This window comes from Engystomops pustulosus, chromosome 8 (genome assembly GCF_040894005.1).
Source record: "Engystomops pustulosus chromosome 8, aEngPut4.maternal, whole genome shotgun sequence".
Lineage (NCBI taxonomy): Eukaryota > Metazoa > Chordata > Amphibia > Anura > Leptodactylidae > Engystomops > Engystomops pustulosus.
The window spans coordinates 97,176,718-97,193,827 of record NC_092418.1 but is presented as its reverse complement, the minus strand read 5'-3'; the positions used below and the strand labels follow the sequence as shown (position 1 = coordinate 97,193,827).

General features: G+C 38.5%; 1 long non-coding RNA gene across 1 annotated transcript; it reads right to left on the bottom strand.

The window, feature by feature from the left end:
• Window positions 1–1,106: 1,106 nt before the first annotated feature.
• On the bottom strand, window positions 1,107–15,327 carry LOC140075278 (uncharacterized). Its single transcript, XR_011849382.1, has 3 exons — window positions 15,240–15,327; window positions 14,432–14,525; window positions 1,107–1,272 (listed from the first exon to the last, which is right to left on the bottom strand). It is a non-coding gene; the product is annotated as an uncharacterized lncRNA (long non-coding RNA).
• Window positions 15,328–17,110: the final 1,783 nt, after the last annotated feature.

Genomic DNA, 17,110 nt, shown 5'->3' with positions numbered 1-17,110 from the left:
AAAAAAAATGACATACAGTTAAATAATAAAAATATACATAATCATATAATATATACATATCTATATACATATAGATGCAAACATGTACATACACATTCGAAAACAAACAAAAATTAATAAAACAAACTAAAAATAATAACAGATTATACAGACGGTCGCCTACTTAAGAACACCAGACTTATAGACGACCCCTAGTTACAAACGGACCTCTGGATGTTGGTAATTTACTGTACTTTAGCCTTAGAACTATAATAATTATTAATGGTGTCTGCAATTAAACTTTATTGTTCATCTGGGTTCTAATGACATTTTTAAAATCCAGTTTTCACAAAGACCAAAAAAAAATTGGCTGCGGTTACAATGATAAAAATATACCGGTTCGACTTACATACAAATTCAACTTAAGAACAAGCCTACCGAACTGATCTTGTACATAACCCGGGGACTGCCTGTAACCTGTTTCACGTCAACTGTCTTGAAATTTTATGAAGCCCTTTCCTAAAATATTCTGATTGACTTCAAAGCGTTCAGCCATGCTTGGTAATTTATATAAGGGAATATGGAGCTACATTGTTTTCTCAGATTCCGTATAAATTGATATGTACAATATAATACTGTGCTATAGGTGTAGAATTATGTCCATATGCTTGGTACCCATATACATACATGAGACCTAAGAATTTAGCATTACTTATAGATGGTCCTCTGACTGCTGGTGAATCTGCATTCTACCGCTTTGGCGCTCATTAGCCAAACACTTGTGAATAATAAAGCATAACAAACCTATAAAAAGGTATATAAAGGTACTACAAACATATCTGGACCCTTTGACCCGACAAAAAATTAGCCAACATCTTGGTCTAGACTTGAAGAACCTTAAGATTTTTCCATAGCTTAGATTCTAGCCAATATAAAAATATGTAAAACATCCTGTACACAAATTGCTAACATAATGAAATTCGCTGTAAATATTATATACAACCTGAAAATTAAATCAGGAACAGGGCATAGTTCTATTTTCCCAATCATTGATGAAATAGGATGCTGTGATAATTGACAACACATCACTGAGCCTTGAAGTCTTAACCTTCCATCATTACCTTGTTAAAGCATGATTATTTTTCTCAATATCTCGTTCTGTTCTTCAAGTCCCCTGAGATCCAATAAAGCAGTGAGGATTTTCTTTCCACCAAATGCAGCCCAGCAGGGGGTCATTCACTGGCTAGTTGGTGCTTATTGTGTGGGAGGTAGGACATCTAATAAACAAGCCGACTGCAGCGCGAGTGGGAAAAAAAAGGAAATCTATTCCTCATTCCGTAAATTAGGTCAGTCTAACAAATTACATTTATGTCGCTTCAAAAATACATCAAAATAAAAACCAAACAAATACTTTATTTTTCTATGATGAGAAGTGAATATTTAGAAAACATAAAAAAAATTATACACTATAAAATATATAACATTTTGCAGAATATTTGAAATGATAGTTTATGATCTCGGAACTCGGTGACCTATTTATACTCTTTAGATTTGTTTTCAATGTTGTTTCATCTCATGAAATAATATATTGTACTTGAAAGATGTTGCTTGTCAATACATTTTAAATATAAAAATGTTCATGTTTTATTATTTTAATTTGTTTAAAAATTTATTAGATTTTTCCCAAAATTATATGTTGTAGGGGGACATTGAATATTTGAATCTCGACTTATTATTATTATTATCATTATTAGTGCCACTTAACTAGGTGGTTTCTTTACAACAACAAAAAAAAATCACTAAGCCACCTTGATGTTTCCCAAGGGAAAAAGGTGAAAAGCAACCACGGAATCAAAATTAAGATCATTGGAGAATACACTACTGGATGAAGGCTACATGGTGGAGCTTAAATCTACACTACTAATGAGGTGCCCTATTGCCTTAAGCTGTAAGAGTTGGCCGTGGCGGACCTACATTTTAGAGCTGGACCTGGAGAACTTCTAGGTAAGAGCTAGCCCTGGTGGACTATGTTAAAGTTGGTCAAGGTGGACCTCTATGTAAGAGCTAGCCCTGGTGGACTATGTTAAAGTTGGTCATGGTGGACCGCTATGTAAGAGCTAGCCCTGGTAGACTATGTTAAAGTTGGTCATGGTGGACCACTATGTAAGAGCTAGCCCTGGTAGACTATGTTAAAGTTGGTCATGGTGGACCACTATGTAAGAGCTAGCCCTGGTGGACTATTTTAAAGGTGGTCATGGTTGACCTCTATGTAAGAGCTAACCCTGGTGGACTATGTTAAAATTGGCCATGGTTAACCTCTATGTAAGAGCTAGCCCTGGTGGACTATGTTAAAGTTGGTCAAGGTGGACCTCTATGTAAGAGCTAGCCCTGGTGGACTATGTTAAAGTTGGTCATGGTGGACCGCTATGTAAGAGCTAGCCCTGGTAGACTATGTTAAAGTTGGTCATGGTGGACCACTATGTAAGAGCTAGCCCTGGTAGACTATGTTAAAGTTGGTCATGGTGGACCACTATGTAAGAGCTAGCCCTGGTGGACTATTTTAAAGGTGGTCATGGTTGACCTCTATGTAAGAGCTAACCCTGGTGGACTATGTTAAAATTGGCCATGGTTAACCTCTATGTAAGAGCTTGTACTGGTGGATGTCTATGTAAAAGCTGGTCCAGGTGGACTTCTATCTAAGAGCCAGCCCTGGTAGATTTTTATTGATAGATCTCAATGTAATAGCTGCTCCTGGTGGATGTTTATGTTAGAGCTGGCCTTGGTGGACCAGAACTAGGCCTGGTGGACCTAGTCTATGCATGGTTGGCCATGAATTGCAGAAGCTTCTCAAGGCTGGATGAAGAACATGCAGTTAATCTAGTATCGATGGCGTGGATCTGGAATTAACACAACTATTTATCTCCATGTTCCCTATTAGCAGTAGTAGACAACAGGTAAGCAACAGTAATTTTATTATTGGGCTGGAAATGTATTTCAATGGATTGCTTGTCATATGACAATCTGGACCACCTACATTCAACCTCAAAGCAGAAGTTATGATGAAACAAATCCCTCTTTAATGAAGTGTCAATGATCACTTGACCCAGGTCATATGGCTCCATACAGTATATGTACCCTAGGGGGTAAAGGCACCTAAAGGCAAAGGTAAAGCTTCGGAAACATAATCCTGAAGGACATCTATGTAAAATATGCCAAATGTTGCCAGAAAAATACACCTCGATTATCATATATTTACATATATAACATGAAGGTTGAGATAGTTCTAGAATTCTGGACACTATTCCTATTAACACATCATTCTAGCCTCAGAATACAGACTAGAGGATTCGTGTCCCATTAAGTCTCGTAGAGTTTCATATGAAATCCTAAAACAAATATAAACTAGAAACACAAAGGTATATTTCATGTGAATATGAATAATCTATGAACAATTCACAGTTCATGTGATCATTAAGAAAAATGTAACATTTCTTATACAGCTACAAACTAAAAAAGTGACCGTTACCATTATTTTCTTTTAGACAATGTTACGATATTACATAAATCACAATTATCTCATGTTTACAAAACGCAAATAAATGCTGCCTTTTTTTTACGATTAACTATTGCCTGGTCCAATGTGATTATCCACCACCACTTGGGCATCTCTCATTATGTGGCTCTGGATTTATCCACAAAAGGAGAATATTGAGCAGCACAACAAGGATGACAAATATGTCTGGGTGGACACTCACACGGAACTGGACAAAAAATTGACCCTTCATGTTATAAAAGAACTAAAAGTAAATAGCACTGCAAAATAGATGACAAAACTTTGGTGGCATTTTATTGCATACCCTGCGATGATACCCAGGACATGGAATAAAATGCAACTGGACTTTTATTTATTTATTTTTTTATTTATTTTGCAGTGCTGCTTGGTTTTTATACTATCTACCTATCAATCAATCAAGCTATCTAGAAAATACTAAAGTCCATAGCAGTACAGCGTTGCACATATAGGAGGGTGCTATACTGTAGAGTCCTTGGCCAGGAGTCTTTAATGTTATCCAAAGAAATGGAAGCCGCCTATCTATCTCTATATATCATCTATCCATCAATCATATAAAGCTAGCCCAATTTTTGTATATATCTAATAATTATTAACAGTAACCATCTTCCTTATGTCTATTTATCACATATCTGCCTATCTATCTCTAATACTTCACGTCTATGTATTAATCTATTTATCTATCTATCATATATATATGGAAAATTATATATATATATATATATATATATATATATATATATATATACACATATATAAAACTAGCTTATATTTTCCATATATCTAAAATGATTACAGTATCCATATTATTAATAGCATCTATCAATCATACTTCACTTCTAATAAGTTAACCCTTTCATGTCTATCTATATACATCATCAATCTATTAAGTATATATCTTTTGGTTAATATTTTCCATATACTGTATACATATGTGTGTATGTATCCACAATATCTATCTACCGTTCTTTCTATCATAATTCACAGCTGCCTTATCATTTATTTCTGTCTATCTCTATCTATCTACATAAGAAAAGTTCCAAGCAGCACAGTTACAAACCCCAACATGGGTGGGTGCACACCAATCCAAGGCCAATCTAGAAACGGAAAATACCTCCAAAATACGCACAGAAAAAAACAGCAGCTGCTATTTTTTTCTGTGCGTATCTATCTAAAAAATTAGGAAAAACAGGCAGCACTCCCAGATTTAAGTGAAAATTCAGGTGACAAAATAATTACAAGTTGGCATCATTTTAATGCAGCACACCTTCCTCCGTGTGCTACACCGAAACGTCACCATCTTGAATTTTTTTTCCCTGTTTTTCCTAATTTTTATATGAAGAGGTTTATGCCTGAAAACTTACGGACCTGCACCCAGCCTCATTGGTTACACAGAGCTGCCATGGACTATCTATCTATCTATCTATCTATCTATCTATCTATCTATCTCTATTATGAATCTATCTATCTATCTATCTATCTATCTCTATTATCTATCTATCTATATCTCATATCTATCTATCTATCTATCTCTATTATCTATCTATCTATCTATCTATCTATCTATCTATCTATCTATCTATCTATATCTCATATCTATCTATCTATCTATCTATCTATCTATCTATCTATCTATCTATCTATCTATCTATCTATCTATCTCATATCTATCTATCTATCTATCTATCTACCTCTCTATCTCATATCTATCTATCTATCTCTATCTATCTATCTATCTATCTATCAATCATCTATCATCTATCTATCTATCTATCTATCTACCTCTCTATCTCATATCTATCTATCTCTATCTATCTCTATTATCTATCTATCTATCTATCTATCTATCTATCTATCTATCTATCTATCTATCTATCTCTAGTATCTATCTATCTATCAGTCATCTAACTATCATCTATCTATCCATCCCAAGCTTCTATATATTTATTTTTTTATTATATATATTTTTTTATTATATATTTAATCATTCCCTTATAAATAAGGTTAATTTTAATATTTCTTATTTAGTTCTTTCTGTCTTATATTCGTGATTTCCCTTTCATTAATAAAATCTAGAATGCTACAATTTTTAATTATTATTTTTTTATCCTATCTAATATCTGATTTAATATCTGTCTATCTTCTTCATCAAATCTCGATTTCTTTGAAATCTTCCTAATATCTCTCAAAGCCTTTCTTTCTATCCTGTATAATTCATTTCTATCTCCTCATCAGATGAAAACATGTAGTGTATATCATATTTCTGTTATTTGGCTAATGAGTCTTCATTTTCCAGCCGGCAGTTCCAGCCAATCTCAGAAGCAATATGTTTGAGAACCTATTATTGTAAACAGGATTCGGGGGAATCTTACTCCAGTAATAAGGTTTCTTTTGCTGTCTCATCCATGGATATATCTTGCATTAGCGAATGTTTTTGATTACTAATTAAAAAAAGGAAACCCTGTGACTCTTTTTATGAAAACTGAAAATACTCACAAATTATTTAATAAGTGAGGTGTCTGACAACTTTAACACTTCCTTTGCTTCTCGTTAATAAATGTAATTTGAGGTAGATTAAGAGAGAGGAGAAAAAAAAAAAAATTTTTTCCAATCCAAACATAGATTTCATTACATTGAATTTTGATCTGCGGATGCCTATGGACATTATAGACTTAGGTGTTAAATAGACAAAAGTGAATCAACCTGCCTTTAAAAGCACAGCATGACCATGTAATTCTTTTTCCAGTTTGTGGTAAGAGATGATGAAACTTCTTTCCAAGTAGCTATCACCCAGATTTAGTGTGAAAAGTAGTGTAATTGTAATTCACGCCATCAGGGTTTATCAGCTGTTCTGTAGTTAGGGAAGGCTTGCTTTTCAAATAGGAAAGCTGCCAAGTGCTCTGTGTTACCTCCAGCAAGCTTATCGGATTCAGATAGGAGCCAAAACAGCAGCTGCACACATATGCAAATTGGCAATTAATAGTATAAAATTCAGCAAAAAAAAAAACCCCTCTAAACTGAAAAATTCATTGGAACTACCTGAGCTCTAACCTTAGCTCTGAATGGAAGGCGCTGCCTTTGTCCAACAGCCAGGGATTAATTACCCTCTGGGGAGGTTTCCATAAACTGCCTTAAAAGTAGGAAATTTTCTACAAAAAGTGGCTTAGAGCTGGGGATTACAGACCTAAATGGAGGATGAGAACATAATATATAGAAAGCAAAAGTGGCATAGTGTCACGTGTGATGTTGGAATCAAGAGATTACATGGATAAGATTAAAGGGGCTGTCACCAAAGACCAAAAGAGGCTCAATCATCTCGACCAGCAAGAAGAAGGAAGTTTTTAATTTACCAATTTACCTTCCATTGCCAAAGTACCATTGCAATAGAATACTACAGAGCTCCCATCTAAGTTATAATGGGAGTTTTGGGTTCCTGGACAAAAAGTGAACATAAGAGGGAAGGTTCCTTAAAAAAGAAAAGTTAACTCATATTGTCAGACACAATGGGGCTCATTTACTAAGGGTTCGCGGTCCGCGACGATTTTCAATGTGCGGAGCATTTAGAATGGGTTTTTGGCCCACGCGACCGGATTTTGGCGCATCGGCGCCAGCTTTCACGCACCGGGGGGGCGGGCCGTCGGACGATCCGACGGATTCGGACTACGTGCAGGATTTAACAAAGCTATTTGTGTCGCAAGACATGCACTTGCATGCACCTGGAAGAAGAAGGTGAACTCCGGTGACGTCAGCGGGGAAGCGACACATGCAGGAAATCGGGTGCACGATATACCTTGGGATCGTGCAGGAACCAGGTAAGTAAATGTGCCCCAACATGTAAAACCAATAGATCCAGCTCAAGAGACGTCTTCTGATTTTGATTAAAAAGTATCTAAAACGTTGCGTTAGTAGCAAATAACATGGAACAAATGCATGTAGACCGACACGTTGCTTGAAACCCAGGTGATGTTAGTGGTGGTATGCTGGTGAGCTGCCACCCTCTCTTTATAATCCACCTAACACAGCATCTTTTGGGGTGGTTGGTCCAACAATCTTGGTTTTTATAGCTTGTTCTAAGATCCCATCCATTCTACAACCCATGATCCCTTATGTGTAAAGTGATACAGGTGTCTTTAGATACAAGTAGGGATAGGCAGACCCGAAACACAGTGTTTTGGTCCATGCTGAACATTGTCAGACTTTAGCAGGACTTCGGATAAGGCATTCAGGCTCACCCCCATTGGTAACACCCGGGATCAATGCTGACGTCACAGTGAGTGGGGTTCCTAGGGAAAATGGCACCACCGGCATTGCTGGCAGCATTTAAAGGGTTGACAACCATGATCGGTGCTAGGTGTTACCGATGGATTTTCAGGTTCGAGGTTCGGCCGAACGGGTCCTGCTCATCACTACGAGTGCTGGTAATGATCAAACATGGAGCATGCTTGGTTCAGATACACTTGGTTTGCTTAACACAAGTTCAGTGTAATGTATCTGCTATTGATGTATGAAGGGTCTGGACACATGACCTTAGATATTGCGCATGCCCCCATCACAACATTTAATCATATACAAAGAAACAATCATGATGTCTGTGTTGGCCACGCTATGGAGAACGTGACGATGGTCGGGACTCTTATATAGGGTTTATATTGTGTACGTAATACATATTGGAGATGAAGCATCTCCTTCTTCAGGTACATACATCAACCCCAACATGAAATCAGGGGAGAGTTAAAGCTGAAATTCTTTATTTGTGTTGCAACTAGAGAAACTTACCATTTACTACCCACTTAATTCCCCACAAGTCCCCAGGGCAGAAAGACAACCTAAAAAACTCGCTTCTGTTCTGATTCTTACAGGAAAGGGTAATAAAGATTTAAAGGGAACCTGACATGGTGATTTAGGACACTTAACCACCCACAGGTCCTTACAGACCAGTGATTTTGTGTCTCAAGTCACCCTGTAGTATTTTTGAGCTGCAGTTAAAAAAAAAACTTTAATACTTACCTTGTTCCCTCGGCGCATGCGTGTTCCGGCAACTGTATTACATCCTGGCTTCATGCGCAGGCGGCGTAGCTCCTGGCATTACCTCGGCTTCACTTGCATGATTGCGAAAAGAAGCACCGGCACAGAATCTACCGATGTGCCTCATTGGACTCACATCTTGGTAAGTATAAAAATTTATTTTTTACATTTTTTCTTGTCGTATAGTCTTCAAAAAGGCCGATTTGGGACACTAAACCACATAAGGTTTAGGATCCCAAATTGACCTGACAAGTCCTTTTGAAAGGGAACTGGCAGCTCTCCTCATCTCTCTACTTTAACAAAAAATTGTATATCTCCTAAAATTACAATTCGGGAGCACCTTTCTTAGACATTTAAAAGAGAAAATAATCCGGAGTATTTTAAAGTATTTAAATGTCTGGAGGGATGACTGGTCCTCTTTAATCACATTAATCTCCAATTCTCTGGTTCAGTAGACCAACAAACAATCACTAAATTTGTCAACTGCATTTTTTTTTGTTTCCTACGTTTTTGGCAAGCTTTAAGGCGGTTTATCAAATATTTTGGAAATATGTATGAAATGTCTTTACCATTAGCCTAGGGGTGAAATTGGCAGAAAAGAGTTTCTGGTTCTAAATATATAAATAATTTATTATATATTGAACTTGCTCATAACATTCATCAACAAATAGAGTAGAGTATAATTAAAAACATATGGTGGCTCAGCAGATGCATTTATATTCTTACATATTTTTAAATATTTTTGCTTTCTTCCAAAAATACTAAAAAATGCTAATGGGAAGCATGGAAAGGGATCACAGATCGACCTAGCCCTCTCCATGCTGTGTAATACATCTGACACCTGATGGTAACTGCTGTGGTTGGTGTCCAAACCCTACCGCGTCACCTAACAGTGCTTCATTTGGGCCCTGCCAACCTTGGGTAAGTTGCCTCAGGTGGCGCCCCTTCTAGATGACAGGGGGTGGCATCTTGGAGCAGTGCTGCCCCCCATTGCTGTTTTTGTTGCAAAAACACAATGAAAAGTGTGTATTAAGCAAACTGCTTTGCCCTACAGGAGCTGAAGTGATGTCATACAGGTCATGTCACCTCCAAGAGAATATTACTACCTTGAGGCTACAGGATCTGTGACATCATCTGTCATGTCATAATGTAATGTGATCACATGACCTGCGGGGGAAGGTAGTGTACAGAGCTACACTATGTTACCATTTGTTTAGATTCTTTTTTCATGCTAATTTTGAAGGTGTATTTTGCCCCCTTTGCGGTACCGGTTCTGTGTAAATAAAAGGCACTGTTCCAACAAATATTATTCTGATCCTCAATGTATTGAAAATACTATACAAACTTTTCCTTATTGTAGCACCTGTCGAAAGTTTATCTCTATGTGGGTTGTGACCAAATTTGAATCTGCTTCTTCTTTTCAGGGTTACCTATTCCCTAGCTTGTCTGACCATTTATTATGGATTTGTTCTTCTAAAACCATGAGTGAATCCTCCCTTAATGGGGCACTTATAAATGGCTGACTTTTTTTGTGCCAAATGTAAAAGACTGTGTTCACAATTAAATTTTAATAAATTAATGTATTAAATAAATTATAATAATGTAATAAAATATCAAATCTGGTATAAAGTTGGGAGTTGGATAGAAGAATGACAGAGAGACCTACACTTCAACTCCCCAAATGCCCAGCCTGCTTGCCTGCTTGCCATTGGAATACATATGATACAGAACAACAAGGAAGACGGTTCATCCCTACACCAAAGTGTTAACACTAAACAAGACTCACAAACAAATAACACAAAAGCAAGTTCAGAGTTCTGCATCAAAATGGAGATAGTTAATAAGACACAAAATTGCAATTACAGAACATATTATAGGAATGAGAGAGCAAAATCAGAAACCAGAATTGATATAACAATAAGTATCATACACAATATAGCAAGCAAAGAAGACTGAGAATTAATCAGCATCCTCTGATGGAACTGGGAAGAATATAAAGGGAGTAATGGATGTCACCCCCAGCAGATGACTGGTTCAGCTGTCCATCACTCAAGCCACAGCTACTAACAAATTATACTCAAACTTACACTCACCTTTCCCCAAGGTAAAGATCTAGAAAGGCATCCGTCAATCAAAGGCAGCTCTGGGCGTGGTTTTCAAACAGAGAAGCCTAAAACCAGATCCCATTCAGAATACTATAGAGCAAATCAACGAATACTGACGAATATCTTGATAGCGTCTTCTTAGAACAGCCGACAATCTGCTGAATTCCAAACATTGTTGCCATTGGCCATCACTGGAAGGTCATGCTATGGCAATGTGTGGTTTCTAAAGTGTTGTAGCCCTCCAGAGCACAGAATTGAGATGACTTTGTGACACAGCCAAAGTGGGGCCCCATCATCACTATATTTTAGATGGTAAAGAACCATTAAGAAAAATGGATTAAAGGGGTTGGCCGCTTTACCTCATGTTTTTTTGTAATGTGTGTAAATGTGAGGGGCAGGATATTAGGCAATTTACCAAAATACATCTATTAATAGTTCTGCTTCGCTTTCTTGATATGTAAAGTGAAGCCTCCTGTCTTTTACCTCATCAGTCAGATATTCCTGTCCATAAAATGGCCGCAGATGGAGGGTCATGTGATCTCTTCATGAGCAATCACCCTGCCAGGACCTTGATCTTCTATTCATAAATAGTATCATAAGATCCTGACAGGCCAATTGTTTATGAACAGATAGAGATCACATCATCTGCACCCATTTTATGGAGGTAAAAGACAGGAGGCTTCACTTCACATATCAAGAAAGCAGAGCAAAACTTTTAATAGTTGTAAATTGGTAAATTGCCTAACATATTTTTTGGACTATAAGGCGCACAAAAAATCCTTTGATTTTCTCAGAAATCAAAGGTGCGCCTTATAGTCCGGTGCGCCTTATATATGAACCGTACTTACAGACAACAGCTGCCTTGAACTGTGCACAGGTCTGCCACCTGCTGGTCATCCATCCTTATAATCAGGTGCACCTTATATATGAACCTAGAACGTTTTAACAGGCATTTATTGATGGTGCACCTTATAATCTGGTGCGCCTTATAGTCCGAAAAATACTGTAATATCCTGCCCCTCCCACACTTATACACACATTACAAAAAACAAGAGATAATGTAACCAACCCGTTTAATAATCCTTTTTCAGAGCGAAAAAAAGGATAAATTCTATAAAAATAACCATCAAAAATTTGCAACCACTGAGAAAAAAAAGGAAAAGGCCATCTATAAGGCAGCACAAACTTATTCTATTATCTCGCCACCACATTGGCCTCAAGGTCTCTTGGACAACAGCAACAAACCATTACAACTCCGTCTAGAAATTACTTATCATACCTTTAATGACTTCAATAAATTAATAAAACACATAATGCAGAATGCACATAATAGAGAGCAATATCACCCTGCTAATTTCTAGTAATTAATTGGTGGACGGCGGTGTTAAAATGGCGTACGGGGCGCGCGTTCCCCGTGTCTTATGATCTCCGTGACATATAGGGACATAAAAAATTCCTACGGATTCATCCTGTCACTCATCCAGATGCTGGCCTTACATAATTAAGAGATAATGATACTTAGAAGAGAGAACTTTCCTGCATAGGTATGGCTCTGACGGCATATGTCTAATTAAAATCAACATTACTTACAATTAGGCACAAACAGTCAATAGCATCTGTAGTTGGAGGAGAACATGTGACTGAAGGAGAAGAAGCAATTAATTGGATGAGGCCGCCTACAGAACCATGGAGGGGGGAAAAAAAAGGCAAAGCAGTAACATTAATCTCCATTATTATTTCCTTTAAACCTATAGTGGATAGATCTATTGCTCTCTACGAGGGGAGGGAGGCACCGGGGAAGGATTTTTGGAAGAAGAATATGAAGGGTAAAAAACACCATCATATGTCACATCGTGTTATTTTTATACAACTGTGCAAAGGCATGTTGTATCTGGAGAAAAACCATCTGTATGCAAAGCTATATAAAGGTCTGTGCAAGGGAATATTCTTGTAGCAGAGCCTCCTCTTGACACCGATCAAATGCAAATGCTATAAAAAAAAAAGAGGATGGTAATGTAGCTTTTATGTTGTTCGCAGAGTAAGGTGTTTTCCATCTCTGTTAGACATGATCAGTCATCCTTTACTACAATATAGTAAGAGCAATGGAAAAGCAAGGAGAGGAGCTGGTGGCCTTGAGTCCTCTCAGCCCGATGGTCTTCAGTCTTCTGACACTGAGCTAGGACAGTGATGGTGAACCTTTTAGAGACAGAGTGCCCGAACTACAACCAAAATCCATTTATTTACTGTTAAGTGCCAACGTGGCGTTTTAAGCAGTAACTTACTGCTACCTGTTCTTCCACTTCTTTCAATTGTATCGGCCGCCTGAGGCCACAAATACAGTTGAAAGAAGGAGGGCAAATTCATACTTTCATTATAGCTTATCTCCAAGTTGCCTGGGACAGCAGGAAGAGTTGATGGATTTGGTCCTGTTTGGTAAACTCTATCCTGGGGTGAAGGCCTGAGTGCCCACAGAAAGGGCTCTGAGTGCCACCTCTGGCACCCGTGCCAAAGGTTCGCCACCAGTGAGCTAGGACATCAAATTAAATATTTGAAAGGTGCTGGGTATAAATGACTATTGATGGTCTTTCCTCAGGACATAAAGCAAGGATCCAGTGCTCAATCTCGTTTATATGCTTTCATAACAATCCAACAGTGATGGGTGGTGTTTCAGTCAACTTGACCTTCATCAGAAATGGTGAAAGAGTAGTGTTTACCGCTAAGGATGAGTCTCCAGAATACTCTAAGACATGGAAGCCATTGATAGGGATCAGTCTTATCGGAGTTGGCACCCTATCAAAGCAACATGGTTGAGGGGAGCTGTGAGGGTCTCTATCTAAATTATCCTCCAGATAAGTTGGGAGGAAGCGGCACACAGTTAGGCTTTGAAGAAGGGCATGGAGAAGTAGTTGGCTCTGCAACCATGTTGTGGCTAGGCGACATTTCTGCCGTGAACAGGACCCACAGCTTCTGGTCACAACATAAAGTCATGAACATGGAGTCAGACCATCAATAATTGCACATGGAAAAACTGACGCATTGTAGGTTTTAGAGCTCTTCAGCATGGGCATGTAGCCAGAAGTAGTTGGCTTTACAACCATGTTGTGCCTGGGTGACATCTCTGCCCTAAATCGGACCCACAGCTTCCACTCAACACATGGAGTCATAGACATGGATTCAGACCATCAATAGTTGCGTGTGCGGGAAATGATGCACCGATTAGCTGTTCTGCAGAACATGGAGCCAAAAGTAATTGGATCTACAACCATGTTGTGGCTGGGTCACATCCCTGCCATGAACAGAACCAACAGCTTTGAGGCACAACATGGAGTCGTGGACACAGAGTCAGATCATCAATAGTTGCACATTGGGCAAGTGTTGCGCTGATTAGGTGTTCGGCAGAGCATGAACCCAGAAATAGTTGACCCTACAACCTTGTTGTGGCAGTGCAACATCCCTGCTAATAATAGGATCCACAGCTTCCAGTCACCGACTACTGTTCGGCAGAAGAAATTTGCTCTACAACTTTTAGTGGTTTGGTGCTGTCAGTGCCGTGAACAGGACTGGAAGCTGTTGTAAGCTTTAAAATTGAGTCATGAACATGGAGTAAGACCATAAATAGTTGATCATAGACTTGTCATGGAAATACTTCTGTCTGCATATTCTATTTCCATGTCACAACCTGATTATAACAGTTAACTATTTATGGCCTCTCATGAGGTTGTATCATCAATATTAATCCATCGCAACATACCGGTATGCCCTGAGGTTATGGCATTGGAGGAGTTCTGGTATGAATACTTGACCTGCTCTCCATACGCTTCTGTGGGACTTCCCAGGGATATCTTCTACAACAGAAAAGTAAAGGTAGAAGTGGTCAATTATGTTGAATATTGGACAATACAGGAGACTAGATGTGATTAGTGATTAGATGTGTATTCCTGATCCCTTAGACAGGGGATAAGTGATAATATTTGAAAGCCCCTTTTACATGAGGCCTGAAGTCATTTTAGTTTCTATGGGCCACATGGAAATTTTTTCCTAGTACAGGCAGTCCCCGGGTTACATACAAGATAGGTTCCATAGGTTTGTTCTTAAGTCGAATTTGTATGTAAGTCGAAACTGTATATTTTATAATTGTAGCTCCAGACAAAGATTTTTTTTTTGCCCCAGTGACAATTGGAGTTTAAACATTTTTTGCTGTAATGGGACCAAGGATTATCAATAAAGCTTCATTACAGACACCTTACAGCTGATCATTACAGCCTGGGACTATAGTAACATCCAGAGAGCTTCACCAGAGGTCACAGTGGGCAGAGGGATCTGTCTTTAACTAGGGGTTGTCTGTAAGTCGAGTGCCTGTAGTTTATGTGCCAGTAGGCTTTTCTTTAGACAAGTTAAGATGTATAGTTTGATTGCCTCGCTATATACCCCGCCACGTATCACGCTAGAGCGGCTTCTTACATCCTACAGCCCCCTATGGCATCCAGCAGTCAGGGAACATTCATATTTCCTTGCCCACGCACGTACAATGATTATTAATGTGATACTTTATTACTGACCTGATTAATATTTGACAGCTGTATTATTATATATTGTTATCCAGTTGTGAAACGAGGTGACAGACGAGTGCTTTTACCTATAATGCCATAAAGTATGGAATATTGCCTAGCAACAGGGAGCGCAGGAAGTAGGGGACAACTTGGAGCATAGTCATCTGCTATTCTCCAAGCCTAGTGACATAAAGTAAAGCTGAAGAGTATATATAGATAACTTATATAGATAAAACAGTGCAGTTTGGGCGAAGACGCCATAAATTCAAAATAAATATCATAAAATGATGATTCCATAAGATAGTAAATCAATATTGACTGGGGAGAATTAATACTTCCGTGGGCCCTGGGCTATATGAATATTATAGTCCCTACAAGTCTGGAGTCACTTAATACATATGGTATAAGGATCAAGCTTCTTGGGGAATAGAGGATGTGCCCCTTCTGCTGCTTTCAATCTGCGGTGTGAGGACCTTTGGAGGACCTTCATGTGTTTTGAGAGCAGGAACTGATGTATAAGTATTTTATGGGTGAAGGTCCTTCTGAGTATACAAGTCGATAGATGTTTTGGGTGGCCATGGGCCCCCTGGAAGGCTTCTATGCCCCAAACTGCCAATTTTACAATCCACTACTAAGTATCGAATTTTACTTTTGGGGCCTTCTCACACACACAATGGGACCAAGATGGATGATGGATCACTAACTGCTCAGTGTTGAGGGTCCTGGGGATGTGCAACCCAACAATGACACAATGATAGCCCATGACCCCCGCCAAAAAAAATGAGTCTGATTTTTAACAGTAACTTTACATATACTTTTTTTTTTTTAATATGCTTGTAAGGTTCATTTTACACTACCGTTCCTTCCCTCCGTTAAAAAAAGTAAACAATGGAGTTTTAATGTATAACTTAAAATCCCATCAACATCAATGTAAATTTTATGTCATCCCTTATGTTCTGTTTATGCAGGAATCTGTTATGCGTTTTTCGGACAGAAAAAATTACAAAGGCTGCAGGACTTTGAAAAAACGCATGGATAACATATCCCTGCCTAAACGGAACCTAATGGATGACATAAAATATACATTGATTTTGATGGGATTTTTAACTGATACGTTAAATCTCAGTCAAACCTCCATTCTAAAATTCTGTGAATTTAGCCTAAAAATGTCAATTTATTTTTACTTTCTATTTTCCTATTATATATAGTAACATTTCTTTAACATTTAATCCATTGTTTCAGCACAGACCGAGATATAACATGGAACTGTACAAAGTCTGAAATAGCAGAAGGAGCAGGGAAAACCTACATGAAAATAAAAGAATAAATTGTAGTAGCCGATCTTGTGTCAGATTTTAGTTTGAGTCGTTTTTTCTTACCATTAAAAGTGTTTGTGGTAATAATCCAAAATATTCTGAAAGTTGTAAAAAAGGAGCTGCTCCAGGGATTTTCATTATAATAAAGATTTAAGGGAAATCTACCATCAGAATCAAGCATGATACATAGGCTACATTTACACGAACGTATGCCGGCCAGACATACGTGAGCCGTGCTGGAGAGTAGGAGGGATGACCCCTCCTCTCTTCATAAAAAATAACACCGCACGGCTGTAAGTAGGGCCGAACATAGAGCATGCTCTATCTTTTTTCACAGCACGGTGATCACATACCGCATATGGGGACGTATGAACAGCTCGCCCTTACATACATTCAGTGGCGTACCGACCGCGGTCGCAGCGGTCGCCATTGACCGTCTCAATGGCGACCGCGGTCGATACGCCACTGGCAGTCGGGCAGGGGCCTCCGTCCGTCCGGACAGGAAGCTCCTGCCCGTCACTGAATAGTGCTCGATCTGGCCGTAAGCGGCCGCTCGAGCACTAT